Below are 20,629 nucleotides of genomic sequence, written 5' to 3'. Positions count from 1 at the left end.
TCATCAGACAGAAAAAAAAAGGAAGACTTCAGATGAGTTTCAAGAGTAAATGGTCTGCATTTTACATGTATCCTTCAAACTCCGTCTAAAACGCTTCAGCACAGGAGATATGTTTCCTAGTTCTTTTGTCCCCCTACCAAGGCCCTGATACAGCCTGCAAATTCAGTTCTAGCGAAAGCGTTTCCTCCTTTTCGTCTCCCTTACTGACCTAGAATTTAAAACACTCAGGTTTTCACAGCCTTTTCCAGTGTTACCTCCTATTTGCCCTTCACAGCAACCCTCCGAGGGATCCCCTCCACGGCACTTTGAGGAGGGCAGGCCCAGGGAGGTCTGCTTCTTGCCTAACATCACACTGCGGGTCAGCCCCAGATATAAACCTGGAATCTGCGTCCCCCAACACCCGAACTGGTGTACTTGACACTACAACCAGCCCCCTTTCTGGGAAGTCAAGATTTAATTCCAGTGAGCAGTCTGAAAATCTCATTTCCAGCTACCAAATGGCAGATTCTTAGCAGAAGTAGCTCTTTAAGACAAGAGGAAGATGGGTCTGCAATATATTGCGAAACCAGTGCCTGCCTGCATTTAGGAAACTCATTCTTGAAAGGGTCAGTGGGAGAGGGCTCCCCATCTAAAATATGCCTGCATCCATGCACTTGATAGCTGCAGCCAAAACCCGGAGAGGTGGTTGTAAAGTCTAAAATAACCCCCCAAGGGGAAGGAGAAAAGTAAGTCTACCATAATCACAGAAAAACAGCCAAGATGAATGAAAGAGACCTCTGCTGGGATGGGCCATTCAGCAACAAACTTGTCTTGCCAGAATATAATTCAGGAAAAGGTGTCAACATCGAAACTGAGATGGCAGATGAACTGTGCAGAGGGGCAGGCTGATCCCACAGAGGATGACAACAGAGACTCAGCACACAAATAATGTCATCGCCACTACAGGGAGAGCCCCAGCCCCACTCCCTCCCAGAAGGAAGCGCTCGGTGTCTCCCTGCCGGGAGAACAGAGCCAAGAGCAAAAAAAGTCTCTGGTTTCTTCTCTCCTCACCACTAATCCACCACCCAGACAAACAAATTTGAAACCTGGGGCTCTGGATAACAGAGATCAGCTCAAGATGCTCCTTTGCAAGCAAGTGAATCTGATCTGTGGGCTGTTTAGTAACTAATCATGTTTCCCTTTCTGCTGCTGTGGCTAGGAAGCTCAGAGCCAAATCTGTGGTCTGCCTCTAGCAAGGGTTCAGGACCAAGTCGTGTCTATTTCCTTGGGGCTTTGGGTTTGTATTTATTCCCTACACCATTTTATCCAGTGACTGACATGTATTTTTATGAGCCACATTATATTGGCTTTGGAATGAGGTGGGATAAAGATGGTAGTTAATAGGATGGAAGGAAAGAAGTGAGGGAAGGAGGAATGGAGGGAGGGAGGAAGGAAGGAATGTCCACAATTGTATGTCTGTTAGAGAGAGAGAGAAGGGGGTGAGCGGAGAAAGAGAATATGTGTGAGTTAAGAATTCAGGTGCATCACTGTGAGTGAAAACAAGAACATCGCAACATCTGCCCAGAGTTCCACGTGAGTCCCACAGGACTCTGCTCGGCGGAGGAGATGGCTGGCAGAGCCGCTGACTTACTAGGGCAGGAGATCAAGACTAAAACCCCTGGTATTGTTGTCCATGCCTGTAATACCCATAGACACCATTCCAGAGAAGTTACCGTGTGCTGCGCACTTGAACAGGCTGTCCTATTTATTTAGGAATAATTTACATACTGTAAAATGCACAGGTCCTCAGTATTCAGATCAATGCATTTGATAAGCATGTACACTTGTGTAACCACCAGTCTAGTGAAGATATAGCTCTTGTGCATCATCCACAACATTCCTTCGTGCCACTTTCTAGTCCTTTCCCTCCCACGAAGACAACCATTGTTTGATTTCTATCACCATAGATTCATCTCGTTTCTAGAATTTAGCATAAATGAAGTCATGCTGTGTGTTCTCTTGTGTCTGATTTCTTTTACTCAGCATAATGAGTTTCACCAATGTTGTTATGTATCAGTAATTTGTTCTTTTTATTGCCAAGTAACGTTCAGTTCTGTGTATATACCATAGTTTGCCTATCTTTCCACCTATTGTTGGACACGTAGGTCGTTTCTAGTTTCTGGCTCTTATGAATGAGACTGCTGTCAACGTTCTTGTGCAAGCCTTTTTGTGGACATAGGTTTCCATATCTCTTGGATAAATATCTATAAATTTAATTGCTGACTCGCGGGGTAGATGTATGTTTAACTTTGTAAGAAATTGGCTAAGAGTTCCCCAGAGTGGTTGTACCATTTAAATTCCTGTCAGCAGTGTATAAGGGTTCCTGTTGTTCTACAGCTTGGTATTATCAGTTGTTTTCATTTTAGTCATTTTAATGGATATCTACTGCTATCTCATTCTGGTGTTAATTTGCCTTTTCCTGATAAATAAAGACATCGAATATCTTTTCGTATATTTATTGTCCACTCATATATCTTCTTTCGTGAGTTTTCTGTTCAAATCTTTTGTCCATGTTTTCAGTGAGTTTGTCTTCTTGTTGAGTTGTAAGAGTTCTTGGTATTTTCTGGATGTAAGTCCTTTTCTGCTATATGTATTACAAATATTTTCTCCCAATCTGTGTCTTGCCTTTTTATTTTCTTAACAGTATCTTTTGATGAGCAGAGGTTTTTAATTCTGAAGTAGTCCAATTTATCGATTTTATCTTTTATGGTTAGTGCTTTCCATGTCCTGACAAAGAAATCTTTGTCTACCCCAAGATGACTAAGATATTCTCCTCTGCTTTCTTTTAGAAGAGTCATGGCTCTGGTTTTATATATTATATCTGTAATCTACCTCAAATTAACTTTTGTATGTGGACTGGTGTAGGGGCCGAGGCCCATTTTTCCACCCACGTGGATATCCAGTGGCTCCAGCACCATTGGTCAAAAAACCTTTCTTTTCTCACATTGAAATAGCTGGGCACCTCAGTCAATTACCATGGTATCATATTTAATCTTCACAACCCTGTGATGCATTTTCCCTATTTTACAGATTAGGAAACTGAAGCTCAGAAGGACGAGATGACTTCCCCAGTGTGACACAGTCTCTGGGATGAGGCATGTGAGTCACACCCAGGTGTCCTGTGTATAAAGGTAACGCTTTTAGACATCATCATCTACAACCTCCATCCTCAGACACCCACTCAAATCTCACTTCCCCCAGGAAGACTTCCCCAACAATTCCAACCTTCCTCTCTCACTCTTCTAAACTCCAACTGCACTCCGTTACCGCAATGGTGGTTGCGCAGATGTGCATCATTTTCTAATTGATACCTATGCCATTCCCAAAACCTGTTCTCTTTCCAACATACTGCTCTGAAGCTAGCAGAAGCCAGGTCTTAAATTTGATTATGCCTCTGTATCACCAAGCACAATGCTGGGTACACAGTAGGTGCTCAATAAATACTTTTTCTCTGCGTGGAAAAAATAAGCATTCTTTTGAACAGTGGAGCCCTGTGCCCCCCTCATACGTTGTTCGAGGCACCTTGGCTTTTACGTTAGGTCCCCAGATCCCACCTCAGTTCCCCCCAGAAATGAAATATCGCTGCTCTCTCATGCAGAAGTTCAGAAGAGGATTTCCAAAGGCAACAGGGCAGACTCCTCATTGTCCCGATTCCCAAGTCTCCAGGTCGGTTTATGCCTCCAGTCGTTTGGGTAGCCAAGTGTTGCTACAGATTAGCAGAAGAACCATGGGGTTTTGAAACTAAAAGGAATTGATTTCAAGAAGTTATTAAACTGCCAAATAATTCATGAGCAAAACTAAAGTTATTAACATTTTGATGAATGCAACAACTTTTCCCCACAACACAATGTTTCCTAAAGCTCACAGACAGTTTACTATTAAGAGAGATTTGGGATAGAAGTCTAACATTGGGCTTATTTTGCAAAATTTGTAGAATTTTAGTGGAAGAATTCTCCTATGTAGAACTTGGAAATTAAGGGAATAGACAATGAACAATTAAATAAAGGGAAAATTTGAAAGTAACAGTTAAATCCCCTTCAAAAATAGTTAAATCCCCAGAAAACCAAGACTTTGTCAAAAATGTGAAATGTGTATGTGCTACTAGGGAGAGAGGAATTACAGAAGAGACTGAAGGCTGAATCATGGGGCATTGTCAGACGAGGAGGCCTCTGAGGAGTCCCAGAGAAGTCATTTTGAAGAATTACAAAGGCCAATCTCACAGAAGATGTACAGTTATTGAACTGAGCTGCAGGCCGCAGAGGCCCACACTGGGAGCTCAAAGGGCACCAACAAACAGCTAAGAAGCAGCGCCCTGCCAGGGCAGGGGTGTCTGGAAGTCAGAGAAGCCACGAGCCTGAGGCCCACCGAAGGAGTGATGCGGTTACTGAGACATTAAATTAGTTCTTCAAACCCACCTGTCCTTTAGAGGAGTTGATGGAGTGATTCCATCCCAAGGACACTGTCAACAGGAAGTCACTGGAGGGCCATGACAGAGCTGGAAGCCTCCAGGGAAGAGGTGGGGCAGTCTCTAGAGAAACACACAGTGACAAATCATGAGGACAGAAGGGCTGTGTCCAAGAATTCAGAAGGAACTAAAAAGCCAAATGGTAGCACTCATGACAAAGATATGAAATCCAGGTTGTAAAAAGAGAAACACTCCAGATGCAGAAGCCAATGAAAGGTTAAGCTTCAAAATCATGTCCACAGGCTCTGCGGGCCGCCCCTAACATCAGGACACAGTCAAACGTTTCCGTCTGCACCACGACGTGAAGTGAGGAATTCAGCAAATCTCTGGGAAACTAGGGACAAAGAATTCAAGCTTTTTAAAAAAGAACTGTCTGTTGCTTTCTTCACCTAAATTATTAGAATACATTTTCAGCTCTACCTTTAGAGCTCCGCAAATAGAATCTTGCAATTAAGGACAAAGCTCACCATTTCAGTAGCCCCAGAGGAAGTTAGATTGTTGAATCCAATCAGTTTATGCACATTTTTTCAAAAAGTCTCCTCAGGTCTTTGTAATCTCTTAGAATTCTCTGGAGAAAATAACAGCAACAGCAAGTCTCTCACCAGATACAAGGCAATTTGCTTAAAATATATGTGCATACACAGGGACGCAGCCACCCACACAAAAGGAAGGAAGCACAGATCATTCACAAACAGCCAGTACCCCACACAGAGTCAACGGCCACCGTGTATTAAGGGCGTGCCGTAGCAGGGCAGGCCCTATGCTGAAGCACTCACGTACGTGAATTTAATCCTCAAAAAAATTCTATGATAACAACATTGGCAACTTATGCAGCTATTTCATTTAGTTCTCAGATCAAGCCTTGGAGGGAGGCACTGCCGTTACCCTATTTTACAGAGAAAGAAAGAATTTAGAGACATTACGTAACCTTCCCGTGGTCATAGGAGCTGTTGAGTGTGGACCAGGGAATCAGTCTGAGTATCTGATCCTATCGCTTGTGCCTTTAACTGCCAGACCCTCTCTGCATTTTACAGACGAGGGCGCTGAGCCCTTGGGAAGCTTGATAACATCAGAGAACACGCAGCCAGTGAGTGGCCACATCAGGACTTGAATGCCAGTCTTTCTAATTCCAAACTTTCATGCTCTTAAGCTTGATGTTATATTAAATTGACTTTCACACCCAACCTTTTATTTGAGGATTTCATAAAATATGAAATTGGAGAAACCCCAGGGCTTCAAACCAACACGAAAGCCCCGAGGTAAAGGGCTGCCTCAGAGACACTGGACAGATGTCCGAGGGAGCCGCCCTGACCACACGCTTCCCACCACCCTGGAGGATGGAACCTTCAGCGTGCCACTGAGAGCGCCACTCAGACGACAGCAAAGCCAGCCATGCGGCGCCATCTAACTCACACCTGCCAGGCAATGAGGGGTTAACTACATAGGATTTAAGGGGATCCACGTAAGGAATGTGGGGAAAGAGAGTCCATTGCTGTATGTTTTTATTGATAAATTAACTTAGAACTCACAATAAATAGGAGGAAGATGAGCACATCACAGAGAATAGCAGGCACCGGCTATTTGCAATTTAGCACCCTCTCCCCATGAATGGATTTCTATTCTGGGTGCTCTGCCTTCCCACAACCCAGGGGTGGGCATGTGACCCAGGCTAGACCAATGGAACACTCCCAGAAACTGAGTCTTCAGTAGAGAGATACAAAGGGACGTTTCTGGAATTGATTCATCCTGGCTGCCATGGCCTGGACACAGTGACGTTCCGTCCCTGCTACCGAGCTTCCCAGAGCTTCCACGGTCCCTTTTGTTCCGAAACAGAGTCCAGAAGCTTTCTCTCCAATTCTGTGAGCTGCTTCATATCGTCCGACACATTCCTCCTCTGCTTAAGTTATCTAGGGCTGCTTTCTGCAAACAAAAATCCTAAGTGAATCTCAAGTCGGCCTAAAGCAAGCTGCACTTGCCACTGGTGAGTCTCAGCGTCAGAATCCACTCCAGGAATCAAGAAGTGACTGACAGGAAAGAGCAAATGAGTGGAGGAATAGGGGTTGTTTTGAGAGACGAGAAGAGGGATTAGGCTCTGATTTTGTTGGGTTTCTGCATAGTTTTACACCCCTGAAATCCTCTGTCCTTTCCACGATTCACACCCTTCACAGTTACTCATCATTTAAACCCGTAGATTCATTGTCCTCCGGGAAGTAGCTCAGCTGTCTCGAGCCTGATGCTAATGAGGGCAGCACTTCTGACCTGACTTTTGTGGGCCAGTTACCTTAGTTCTGAGTCACCGACAAGCATGGCCCTGAAAGCTGATCAAAGCTCTTTTGACGTTTCATAGGGCTGGAGTAATGAAGCTGATGGACAGCACTCATCATCGCCGCCCATTCAGGGTCAGCTCGTATTTCCTAAGACCCTGCTCCACGCCAGGTAGTGCATTAGGCCCTTCACATGCATTATCTCATTGGCCGTCAAGCAGGCACTTGTGACAAAGGGATCCAAGGGTATTACAAAGGAATGACATAACCACATTGAAAGGGTGAGGAAGGAAGGAACTGAGCTAAGGAACTTTGGAAAACAGTCTTTGTCTGGATACTACAAGGCTAAAGACAGAAAGAACGTACGTAAACATTGGACTCTAGCTGGTAATTTGTTCCTCACGGGAGTGTTGGGTTAGTAATTATGGAACTACTTGATGTGTATGCCAGTGTTGAACACAGAAGAAAATATATCGCAGGTAATGAGAACCAAGTTTCTTATTGCTAGAGAAATAAGTTACAAATAAGGCAAGAGGGAGGCTGGACTGAACCCTGTGGTGCTTGATGGGAGTGGGAGGTAGCAGTGTGAATTTATGATTATTATTGTTATTGTGGTAAAATATACATAACATAAAAAGTTACCATTTTAAGTGCACAAAGTAGCAGCATTAAGCATATTCACACTGTTGTGCAACCATCACCGCTATCCATCTCCAGAACTTTTTCATCATCCCAGACTGAAGCTTTGTGCCCATTAAACACTGACTCTTCATTGTCTCATTGTTCTTTTATTGTCCAGTCTTTGGCTTTGGTATCAAGACTCATGGTTATTTTAGATAGATAGAGATAAGTGATAGACAGATGGATGAGAGATGATAGATAGACAGATAATAGATATAAATGATAGACAGATATAAATGATCGATGATAGAGATAAATGATAGACAGATGGATGATAGATAGATAGATAGATAGATAGACATATGGATGTACGTGTTTGCATGGATTAGTATACACACACGTGTGTCCTGGCTCAGCCTGGCTCCCGAGAGAGCCTGAAAGTCGTAGGAACCCAGCGGCACTGAGCACCTAGCACCTGATCTTGGTTTCTAACACCACGCTCCAATGAAAGGAAGCAGGGCTCCTTGGAGAAGTGGCTGATTCCAGGGCTGGAGCAGGGAAAATACAAGATGAACTTGGAGCATCTCACAATGGCAGGAAGTAAAAGAGTGATTAAAAAAGAAGAAGATAAGGGCGTGTTAAAAGGCACCAGAGCCAACCTGGAAGAGCTCCCAACGGTTAAAGCTGGAAGAACTTGAGCAACAAAATCACGGCAACGGTACTGGATTATAACCCAAAAATTACCCTGAGTCCATAGTGAGATACAGAAATGACTCAGCGAATAAATAAATGAATAATAAATAGACGGGAGAGAAGGGACAACACTCCCTTACAGAAGAATTCTAATTAATAAATGTAGAAGGGGACCAGCCCGATGGCATAGTGGTTAAGTTCGTGCGCTCCACTTTGGTGGCCCAGGGTTTGCAGGTTTGGATCCCAGGTATGGACATAGCACCACTCATCAAGCCATGCATCCTACACAAAATAGAGGAAGACTGGCACAGATGTTAGCTCCGCGACAGTCTTCCTCAAGCAAAAGGGGAAGATTGTCAACAGATGTTAGCTCAGGGCCAATCTTCCTCACAAAAAAATTTTAAAAATAAATGTAGAGGGATGGGAGAAATAGAAAATCACCATTAGAACACCACAGTAGTACCTGTTGGAGGCACATCCACTGATAAATGTTAAAATTAGTGAGTGAAAATTTAGGGAAAAACTAGGTATTTCCATAATCTCAGACTATCTTCCTCAAAATAAATATTTATTAGTTTCAAAGGTAAAAACGGTCATTTTCCAGGAGAGATACCACCTCTGTGAAGTGACCCAGGCTAACATCACTAGTGATGTCATTATGATATCATGTACCCCGATATGATCCACCGGAAGGGCACAGCACCTCTGTGGTATTCTTCCCAGAATCCATAACTCTAGTCTAATCACGAGAGAGTATCAGACAAACCCAAATTGAGGGACAGTGTACAAAGTACCTGATCAGCATTCGTCAAAACTGTCGAGTCGTGATAAACAAGGAAAGACTGAGGAGGTGCCACAGAGCAGAGGAGAGGAAGGAGACGTGACGCTAATGATGATGTGTGCATCTTGGACTGGATTCTGGGGCAGAAAAAGACAGTAGAACAACTGGGAAAATCCTAATATCGTCTGTAGTTTATTTAATAGTATTGTGCCAATGTTCACTTATTAGTTTTCATAATTATACTATATTTACGAAAGATTTTAACATTAGGGAAAGCTTGATAAAGGGTATATGGAAAGCCCCTGTACTATTTTCGCAATTTCCCAGGAAGTCTAAAATTATCTCAAAATAAAAAGGTTTTTAAATACCTGAAAGAAAATAAAAGCACACCGTAAATACTTTGAGAGTCCTGAAACATCAGCTTTCTGGGCAAAGAAGGCACATTCTCATTTTTCCTGAATTAATCACTCATAGTAGGAGCTCACGGTCTCTGCCAGCCTGGGACTAAAGGCCTTCAGGGCAACGGGTCAGGCAGGTATCTAGGAAGCTCTCCGGCACCGCGCTGAGGCAGGTCAGAATTTGAATTTGGGGAATTTCCTGGGGGGAAAGTTGTTTCACACCTCTGATATGCAAAAATATCTTCCCAGGATTGTTGTGAATGTTAAATGAAGTCATGCTTAAGAAAGCACTTTATCCCATAGTAGGTATTCAACAAATAGCCTTTCTTTCCTTTTCTCTTGTTTTAAACCTTTTAGAATACAATGAAAGGAAAACAAGATGTGGTTCCTCTTACGTGGAGGCTTTATCATCTAGATTGGGACAAATGTACACATGTGGAATAATCACCAAAGAACAGCTTCACAGTCTGATATAATCAAGCGCTGAGTTCAGTTGGAGAGGGGGCCAGTGCGTGACAGAGCACGACCCACACAAAAGTTGAGATGGGAGAAACGTGCGCTAGCATCCCCGGAGTGGTGGTATGCACCTGAGCGTAGTGCGCCTGGATGAAGAAAGGATGGGGCTGAAGACAGGAGGGCGTCTGGGTGGAGGCTGGGTGCTTCCACCTTGCAGGTAGAAGCAGCCTGGCAGCAGACACACTAGTTCGGAGCACAGGATGAACGTAGGGGAACAGCAAAACCACACCGACTCACTAGGGAATGGAGCAGAACTCTGGAGAGCTGGAAAGGCAGGCTGCGGCATTCTGGGTGCCAGAGGCAAGAGCACTGCGGCTGGTCCTCGAGTACAAGCAGGACTCAAGGGAAGCAGAGAGTGTGTTAGCATGGACTGTACTTGGTAGCCACAGAAGCGTTTCAAGTAGAGGAGTCTGCATGGTATATCAGTCAGGGCTCTGCTGCAGGAAATCAAAACCACTTTGGCCATTTTAAGTGGAAAGAGAATTAAGTGCCTATCAAATCATTGAAAGGGCTGGAGGGTTGAGCGCTAGGACGTTCTATTAGAGAGACTGTAAATTGGTGAAGACTTTTTGGAAAGTTCTTGAATGGCACCTATCAAAACTGTAAATGTATATAATATTTGATCCAAGAATTCCATTCTAGAAAAAAATCAATTCTAGAAAAACATTCACATATGAACATAAAGATAAATATACAAGGTTGTTCATGGGAGCATTTTTTTCTACCAGTGAAAATTTAGAAACTCCTAAATGGAAGAGGTTAAATGAAGTATGATGTGGAATATTATATACTCAGTAAAAGAATATAGTGAGCCTTTATGTAAAGATCTCCCAGAAGAACTGTTAATTGAAAAAACAGGTCACAAAGCAAAACCCATAGGATATCCTATTTATGTGTTTTACAAATGTGTGGACGGAATGAATGCAAAGCGGTGTTCACAGCCCTTGCCGTGTGGGGTAGGAGGCAGGAGGGATGGGCGTGTGCTGGAGGCGGCTGTCGTGTTTCCCAGTGTTCCTTCATGGTTTGAACCTTTTATGGGGAGCACGCATTCACGTGCTACTTGTGTGGTAAAAACATCAGTAACTGGTCACCTCCTCCAAACTTCTCCCAGAGATGCAATAAAGAAAAGAAGCCTGGCCTTAATTCAGATCATGACAGGGGTGGGTGACATTCCTCTCCCGTAAGAAATGAACTGCTGTGCATCAAAAATGATGACTGGGGACAGGCCCCACAGCCTGGTGGTGAAGTTCGGCATACTCCACTTCGGTGGCCCAGGTTCAGTTCCCAGACATGACCCTATACCACTCATCAGTGGCCATGCTATGATGGTGACCCACATACAAAATAAAGGAAGATTGGCACAGATGTTAGCTCAGAGCAAATCTTCCTTAGCAAAAAACAAACAAACAAAAAAAAAGATGACCCAAGTAGAGTGCCAACAGCGTTTCTCCTGGTTTGCTCTAGTGGATGGGGTGGGAGGGCAATGCTGTTAATTTCCCTTTGTGGGCCAGCTAGGTTAGCAGGTTATACCAAAGGGGATATATTGAAAGCCTAGGGGCACTCTTGGAATCAATTGGAAGACTAAAGATCTAGGTTTGGGAAACAGGCAGAAAAAGGGAAGGCAGGCAGCCCAGGAACACAGACATGCTCCCCTCCAGGCAAGGTGTTGTCAGGTCATCTCCAGCAGGGCCAGCGCCACCCAGCTCTGCCTGCCACAACTTAGCTCCAGCAGACCGTGCATGCTTGCGTCACTTTCTGAAAATTCCAAGTCCTGGTAGAAGTGTCTTATTCACCAAGCAAACAAGGAGTAAGGAATAAAGAGTGTCTGTCCCTCTCCTTGGTTGTATTGTGGACATCTGGGCCCTGCCCCTCTCCAAGACCCCTACCAGGAGAGAGTTGTCTCCAACAAGAAGGATGCTCTGACACTGAGAAGGCCAACGGTGATGAATGGACTACACCGCACTTAGATATTTCAACTGCAGACCCTGCCTGACTGTTAAACAGACGCTCCACCTGCCTGTCCGGTGGCCCAGGTCTAGAAAATTCATTTGCTTCTGATTTTCAAGCACTTCAAGTTAGCTTAGCACTTTACAAACCACCTGAGGAAGGAAGGCCCCACGGAGAAGAGGCAGACTCCCTTCTGAGGAGGGCGTCATAGCAGCATCCGTGAGACCAGCATTTATGGAGCTGAGGAGCAGAGGAGGCGACTGACGGCCCGGCCCACAGCCTCCCCTGAAGCCATGTGCCCCGTTTCAGGCGCCCCACTGCATCAGGAAATGAAGCAAATGATTGGGAAGCGTCTAGACTGGCTGGCTGGGGGGCTGGGGGTGTATTCACCGCCTTCAGCGGGCTGCTAGCTTATATTCCAGAAAGGAGTTATTGAGCCTAGACCGGGGAGACGAGAAGGCAAATGCAACTGAGGTTCATCAAACTCATGGAGCATACGCTGGAAAGTGCCTCAGCGGCCCACTCCACAGCCTTGTCCCATAAATAACACAAGGACAAAGGGGTAAGGACATGAAATCGGAGACTAGGAACAAAAGCTCTCACACATCGAGTCGAGTCGTTCGGATGCGGAGAGCCCCTGCAGCCGGCCGTCAGTGCCGGGGTGCCCGGGACGGCAGTGTCTCTGCAGAGGCCCATTTCCTTCTAACGTTTTTTATCATTTTAGGCATTTGCAGGTATATGGTATCGGCACAGCTTGATCTGGGATGCCATTACAGGTTTATGGGAAAAGGAAGGGCTGGGAGGTGATTGCCACGTGGGACAGCAGTTCACAGACGCCACAATCACTCCTGCAGCTCAGCCCAGGCTCTCCGCACAGGACCCTCGTCACTTTGGCAGAGGAAATATGCGAACTTCTCCCCTCTGGGAAATCTCCGGGCAGATGTGGACATGAGCAAAGAGGAGTCGCAAGGCTTGGTCACTTCTTGGCAGACATCAGAGTGTCTGCTTGCTGACGGCTGAGGAACACGCATATGCCATTTCCAGCCTCTGGAAACTGAGGGTTGGGTAGGGAGCTCCAGACTCCAACCCATACCTGCCCACCAGGAGCCCTTTGCCTAAAACGGCGTTCCCCTTTCCATCCAGTAGACCAGCAGCTCAAACAAGAGGGGGTGGGTGAGACCATACAATTACCTAGGAATGCACTGTTTGCTGAATTTTTGTCTCAAAGGCCAGGAAAAGCGAATGGGACTGTAGTGGTCTCTCTCTGGCCGTTCTCATGGCTGTAGCTCACGTCACTCTTGGTCGAAATGAAGGAACAGGAACAGCCTCTGAGATAATAACTGCAGAGAAAGCAGTATTTGGGTGGCAAACAGGGCCAAGAAGAAGCTGGGGGACATGGCCGAGAGGAAAGGAGCCAGGACAAGAGATCAGGCTAAATAGGAGCCGAACGAACCCTCACCTGATCTGGAGACGCAAGTGGCCCATTGGCGTCCTCACAAAGAATTGCTTCAATTTAAATGTTTGTAAGGAACGAAAGACACAAGCACCCAGACGCCATAATTTAAGACAAAGCTGAGAGGCTGGTTGTCCTACAGAAAACTAGACAGTGCATCGCTTTGATTATCCGCTCATGTGCCTCTGTTTTCACATAAAATCTAGTGTCCATTTCAAAAGGGGAAATGTATTTATGTCCGCTAGCCCATTGTTATGGAAGCTATTTGTATCCGTTAGAAACGAGGACTGCTGCAAATAACAGAAAACCTGACTCCAAGGGGCTTAAATAGAGAGGGATTTATTGGTCTTATGCAAACAGCAGTCTAGCCACAGCTCAGAAACTCAACGCTGGCATCAGCATTCTGGGTTTTCTTTCTGCTCCACAAGCCTTTTATTTTAGGCCTCTATCTTCATACTTGTTGCCTTGTGGTTCCAAAATAGCTGCTATACCTTCAGTCATCACATCTACATCCAGGCAGGAAGAAGAGAAAGAAACAAAAAGAGGAAGAGTGTTTATCCAGAAAGCAAGTGTTTTTCCAAAATCCCTTAGAAGCATTCTGTTTACAACCCAGTGACCAGAATGGTGTCTCACGGCCATTCTTAGCTGCAAGGGAGCCTGAGAAGTGTGCCCTTTTTGCTGGACATATTGCCAAGCCCTAACAGAGTCATCATTCTACTGAAAGTGAAAATATATGTTGGATAGGCAACCAGCAGGCCACCACCACAGCTGGGCTCATTGCACTATGCACGACCACAAGTGCCAGGCCAGAGAGCAAGCAAGCCTGTGGTTCAGCGCAGGTGCTGTTGTCTGCTGAGTTCCCACGCTGTGTGAAGAACACTGGCATTTCATATTAATGGACAAACGCGTAATGCTGGTAAGGGTGTATGTGGTTTAGTCCTCTCAGTAGCTCAGTTTCCACATCTGCAATGTGGCTCTGAGCAGAGTTGGAATCATCTGGTGGGCAGAAGGGGTAAATAGCCTTCATAACATGTGGAACTTGTATCTGATTCCGTTTTCTCCTCAGCTGCCTAGAGTCTGCCACTTCTGATTATTTGTTCCCATAATTACCCAATTTCCAATCCCATTAAAAGCCCCTAAGCTGCATAGGCAAAGTCCGCCTCTACGGTTGTCGCTGTTAAGTCAACGGGGCCATGGGTCAGTGGATCCTCAGTGATGCTGTCAGAATTCCTTCCTCCGAGACCGGCTGCCAGCCCTGGGCATTTGCAGGCAGAGGTGGAGGGAAGGGATGAAAGTGAGGGGAGGTGAGGGAGGGGCTCAGAGGGAGAAGCTGCTCCTGCATCCCGCCTGAGCCCTTGGTTCACGCCCAGCTCCGCCTCAGTGAGGCTCTTGGGCTTCCTGGTGACACGGGGCTGGGAACGCTGCTCAGGTGGGACCTGCCTCGGAGGATCAGAGTCCTCTCCATCACGGTCCCTCACTGAGGCTTTGCATCTTGGGTCCACGCCTCCGGAAGACAAGCACCCCGGATGGGAAGTCGTGGGCTGCCTCTGCACGCAGCCTCCTCCAGAGAGGAGCCTCTTGAGTGCACCGCCATTCTGCAGAGGTGACCTCGCCCACTGGCCACTGCAGGTGCTCATGGGGATATGAAGCCACATACTATCCCAGGGAGTTCCTGACCACAGGACTATGTCACGGATCTGAAACTCTCTTGCCAGTTAGTCTTTCTCTACCTCCAACCCTTGCTATAGGCTCTAAGATCACCCTCATTCATCACAGGTCACGTCCAGCATCACTCTCTCAGAGAGGCCTTCCCCAGCTGCCTTCCCTAATGCACTTGGTGGTCCTCACTCCCTGCCCTTTGCTCACAGGGCTTCTGTTCCACATACATTGCTTACACTAAAAGCCCCGCGCAGCCAAGTACTCTGCCAGTCCCCTCTCCTCTGCTCAGAGCAGCACCTGGCATATAGGAAATAATATCCATGAATGTCAGCCCAATACTTTTTAAGTAAACATTTATTGAGTATCACTAGGTACAGTCCTAAATGTTTTACACGTATTAATTCATTTAAACTTCACAGTAACCCTATGAGGTCAATGCTGCCATCCCGTTTTTCAGATGAGAAAACTGAGACTCAGAGAAGTTAAGACTGCACAGTAAACGGCAGAGCTGGGATTCAAAGCCGGAGGCTGCAGAGCCGTGATGGTGGCCACCGGTCTGTTCTGCCTCCACATAGTAGAAGCTTCCACAGCATGGCGGGTTGGGCGGTGGCAGTGCCCATCTGCTGTTCCCGACACGTTAACCCGGGGACCCCATTCACTTCCCCAGTTATCCTTCTTCTTAATCTTTTTCTCCTTCTCAGTCACGGCTTGAAGTGACCCCAGATCTCCTTTAACACTTCGCTAACTGGGCACAAAGGAGGCACTGGTAAATTTTTATCTAAAACTGTATTAAAGTCCTCAAGTGCTTGGGAGAGTCCTAGTTTGTTGGAAATAACCTACGTTTTAAAGCCAACTGTGAAAATCCTTTTTGCTCGAGGAGCTTCAGGCACAGCAGCTGTAATTTATTGAGCACCTACTTCATGCCAGTGGGGTGCCAGATGCTTTTCATACATCATTTCTGTTCCTTTCAACGATCCTTTAACACAGGCAACATTTTCCCATTTGGAGTTGAGGAACAGAGCCTTGAGGAGTTTCAGTGAGTTGTCTGAAGTCGTGTCGTAAGGAGTCAGCAGAGGATGGGGATTCCCGTTCACTAGCGTTCACCGCTTTGGAAATGAACTCGGTGCCTTCCCAGGCCTGAGGCCCTCACGGGTGAACGTGTAGAGCAGCACACATTCACCCACGGTCTCAGGAAGATGGAAATCCACAGGCGTCATGTGACCCATGAGAGAGCGGAGCAAACAGAACTTCTCCATCCAAGGAGAGACGGTGCGATGCTCCTCCAACAGTCATGCCAAGAGGAAAGCATTTCTCAGACTGCCGCAGGGCCAGCTCACGAACCGTACGAGGAAAGGAGCCTCGTGACTCAGCCATCGCATTGCAGGTGCCCAGCTTCTCCCGGAGCGAGCCCCTTATTCACAGCCCCTTTCTGCAAAGGCTTTTAGCTCTATTCCAAAGATCAAACCCACCTTTAAAGGATAAAGATTGGCCCATCTTTGGAGATGATGACGAGGTGGTTGTTATCTCCATTTTATAAGGCTCAGAGTTTGAGTAAATTGCCTGAGGTCGTTTATTTTGTCATCCGTGGAGCCCAGACTTGAACCCTTATCTTATGACACTAAACCTTGTGTTTTTCCTCCATTTCTAAGAGGAACTTCATTGTCCTGCACAGAATACAGAAGCTAAAGAGGAGGAAGAGAGAACATATTATGGGCATTGGCAGCGTCCTTAGAATAAGCCCATCTTGGCTCAGGTTTTGACTTTGGGGACATCACCCCTGCATGTGTTATAAAGCCATTGATTTCCTTCATAGTCACAGCTCATGAGATTTTAATATGTGAAGACCTGTTGGCTCTTGTCCTCCATGAGAAAACATCCTTAGGCTCTCTCCAGAGAACGTATTCCCCTGGACATGGGGGCTTAGAGATTTCTGGAATTTCTGCTCATTTCCTCAGTCAAGCAAATGACAGGATTGAAAGACCTTCTGAATCCCTTAGATGACAGGCCACCTGTCATGCTGGGCTCTAGAGTCAGCCAGACCTGAGTCCAACTCCCATCTCTGCCACCCACCAGGTGAATAACTTCACTTTCTCCCACCAATAAAATGGAGTTAACTAGGGCATCCCTCAGGGGTGGGCGTGAGGACTGGATGACCCCATGGATGCCGAGCCTTGAGCACAGTGCTGGCGCTGAACAAGCTCGTCTATTATTTCTGTCCCTTCCAGCTAGAAGTAGATGCTCCCAGAGGAGCCACTGCCTCCCAGCTGTGGGGAGTGAACAGGGCAGGGGACGCAAAAACTGCTCTTCCTTCACAGGTCAGCAGGACGTGGCCTAAAGGGACTCTGACTTCAGATTGAACCAAAGTGGCTCCCTGCGTGAATTCCACAAAGTGCGTCAGCTGGGGAGTGTCCTCGCCTCCCGCCACAGCACCCGGGGGCAGCGCTGGCTGGGACCCCATCACTCACGCGGAGAAGAGCCCGCCGAAGGAAAATACCCCAGAGCAGCTTGTTTGCAAAGCAACCGTCCAGACTCAAAGTACACTTTTCTGATAAAAATGCACAAAAATACTGTTTTTCTTTGTTTATACCATTTCTAGCAACGAAACGTTGTCTAAGAGGCACATTACCATAACTGCCGTCACCCTCTGTGCGAATAACCTGCTTCTTGCACAAAATATAATTATTCCTGCTCTCCAGGCTTTTAGCCAAAGATTAACTTGTAGCAATTTAAAAGGTCAAAGCTGAGATCAAACTGCGTGCATTTTAATCTCCAAAAAATGTAAATTGGGCCAAAATTTCAAAAATAACAAGCCCTGCGGGTAGCCTATATATTCACGAGAAGTTTCTCGTGACGCATGAGCTGGTCTTTGGATACCAGCCTTGCTTCTGAGCCACGGACGTCCCTCTGACGGGGTCTTCGCCTGGCACATGGACGGTGGAGGCTTTATCGAGGAAGAACAGGCAGACAGGCCAGGCGTCTCAGCTCCACACGGCCCCGAGGCTGGAATGAGGGTCGTCTGCCACGTGGTGGCCGCGGTGACTCATTCAGTCAAATCTTGGAAATAAATGTCTTGGTGTGTTTGCATTGATTGTCCTCATTTTCACTGACAGAAATTGTATCTGCTAACTCCAGCTCTGAGTAGGGGGGGTGGACTTGGGGATATAAATTCCAGCGATGGACACCATAAACCATCCTGAGAACAATGAGCTCCACTTTGCACAGAAACAAGATGCATTCCTTTCCACATGGCTGTTCTTCAACAAGAAATAATGAAGGCAAACAGAGCTGAAATGTGCTGGGCAATTCTTAATGACATTTTAATAGTTTAAATGAGGAGCAAAGGGCCTCTTGGGGTGCGGTGTTGCATCAACGTTGCCCTTTCGTGATATTAATTGGGGTGGGGGGATGAGCTAGGACAGAGATGTCAGCTGGCAGACCTCCATCCTGGCTGCACAGTGAGGTGGGGGTGCACAGCCTCCCTTGGCCCTTAGAAGCGGCAGCCAGCCCCAGAATGTTCTAGTAGAGCGAACCCTGTCTGCACCCCACATTAGAAATGACTTACAGTGGGAAGTGCTCTCCACACACAGAGGACAGCTTGCTGGCCTGGACGCTGCCACTGCTTAATTTATGCAAAGTTCAGCCAGGGAAGAAGGCTTGAAAGTAAGAAAGAGGCAAATGATTCTTCACTTGCCACCAAAATCCATCTTTTCTAATCTCTAGAGAGAGGGTTATCATAGTAGTGAAATTCCAGCAGACAGACAGCTCCGGGGGCGTGTGGATTTACAATTTAGAGACATTCTCCACATGACAGCCTGCCAGCAAAGGAGGATCCTGGACTCGTTTCTTCCTGGTAAAGTGGATAGCTCCATGAACACATGGCACGGGCGCTGCAGGCCTGTTGTAAGACAGATTTCACCAGTCCTGGCCTAAACCCTGGGACACACGCATGACCAAAACAGACCAGGTCCCTGCTCTCAAGGGGCTCCATTCTAGCCCCAGATGTCAAGTAAACAAATGAACCCACAAAATAATATCAGATAATAATATGAAGAAAATAAAACTGGGGGACAGGCAAGAGAGTGCCCATGTTGTCAGAGAAGCCTCTCTGCAGAGGGTAGATTTAAGTGGAAACCTGAATGGCAAGAGGAGAACAGACATGCAAAGATCCCCAGAAATAGCATGCCAGGCAGAGGGTACAGCAAGTGCAAAGGCCCTGAGGTGAGTCTGCCATGTTCCCTTCCTTTCACCATCAAAGCAGATCCACATTACGTCAGACCTTCTTACTGCAGCATTTTTTTTTTTTTTTTTTTTTTTTTGCTGAGAAAGATTTGCCCTGAGCTAAAATCTGTTGCCAATCTTCCTCTCCTAGCTTGAGGAAGATTCACCCTGAGCTAACATCTGTACCAATCCTTCTCTATTTTTTTGTATGTGGGTCACCGCCACAGCATGGCTGCTGACAAGTGGTGTGGGTCCACGCCTGGGAACCAGACCCGGGCTGCTGAAGTGGAGCATGCTGAACTTAACCACTAGGCCATGGGGCCAGCCCCACTGCAGCACTTCTTGAACAGGTGGGCCCAGCTCTCCAGGGTAGAATATGGGTGTGTTTCTCATACAGAAAATCATCACCTATTGAAGATGTGATTGTAGTGCTAGGTGATCATAAGGGCACAGAATTCCAAGAAAGTAGGAAAATATGAGTGCTGTTTCTACGTGCAAGGACTAGTCCATAGAACCCCTCTGAACCTTCTAGGGCAATTACCAATAGCAACAACACATGGAATCAAAGCTGGGGGTGTGGGGGTCCCAACAAGGTGTTTGACCAACACCAGGTTGTTAGGTTTTTGACAGATACTGAGGGACAACATGCTCTGTCCCACGTTGGCTGATCCGGGTCAGTCACGAGTTTTCCTCTGCCCCACACTTCTCGTGACGGCAACAATACCAGCCCTTGGTGGGAATCTACAAAGGGGAATTAGCTTCAGCACGATCACTTGGGGCGGCAGGAGCCAACAGGAGGGCGAGTGCCTGGGCTGGGGTGAGAGAAGTTGACCTTCTCTGCACCAGGAGCTCTGGATGAAGAAATGATGCCCCCAAGTACCTTTGAAATGGTATCAGATTGGGTCCCAAGAGGTGGGTGGAAGACTTGAATGGATCTTATCTTTTCAGAATACAATTCTAAGGGAAGAACTACTCATAAGAAGAGTTTTTGTGTTGAAACAGTCCCTTGAGGTACACAGGGAGTAACGGAGATATGTGGATTCCTCCCAGGCCTGCTGGGGACATCCTTCTCTGTGGAAGGACAGCGCCATTGTCAAGTCTGGTGTACATCCTGCTCAGATGTCTCTCTTGAACAGCAGCTGCTTTTGCAATGACAACCCAGGTTGGATCATGTCAGGAACTGCTCATCTTTTGGGGAACTGACTCTGGGCAACAGCAACAACCAAACAATGCGTTTTTATGAGAAGAATATATAGAATTCCTCCTAACTTCTCTCTTGAAATCTCGCACTTTTCCTTCTTAATCTATCATTTGCCGCTAAATGCATCAAATACAATGTAGAAAAGTCTTTGACTTTCTAGATGAGAAGAATTAGATGTTTGGATTTATATGATTGCACTAACTGCACTACCCAAGTGGGAAATTGTTGGCTAAATCAATATGATTGAATCGTGTTCCAAGGATTTCCTCACTGCACTCCTGTTTGATGTATAGAGTGAATTTGATGAGGAATCCATAGAAAATGAAATAGAGACATCCTTCACCACCACAGAATAGATTAGCTTTTGCACTCGG

At 46.3% G+C, this 20,629-nt stretch overlaps 1 long non-coding RNA gene across 1 annotated transcript; it reads right to left on the bottom strand.

The window, feature by feature from the left end:
- Nucleotides 1–1,715: 1,715 nt before the first annotated feature.
- Nucleotides 1,716–5,138, bottom strand: LOC139076218 (uncharacterized). The gene is made up of 3 exons (XR_011527596.1): nt 4,972–5,138; nt 4,455–4,567; nt 1,716–3,780 (listed from the first exon to the last, which is right to left on the bottom strand). It is a non-coding gene; the product is annotated as an uncharacterized lncRNA (long non-coding RNA).
- Nucleotides 5,139–20,629: the final 15,491 nt, after the last annotated feature.

The sequence above is a fragment of the Equus przewalskii genome, chromosome 15, assembly GCF_037783145.1.
Source record: "Equus przewalskii isolate Varuska chromosome 15, EquPr2, whole genome shotgun sequence".
Taxonomy (NCBI): domain Eukaryota; kingdom Metazoa; phylum Chordata; class Mammalia; order Perissodactyla; family Equidae; genus Equus; species Equus przewalskii.
The sequence above is the reverse complement of the archived record's forward strand: the minus strand, read 5'-3'. Positions and strand labels throughout refer to the sequence as shown.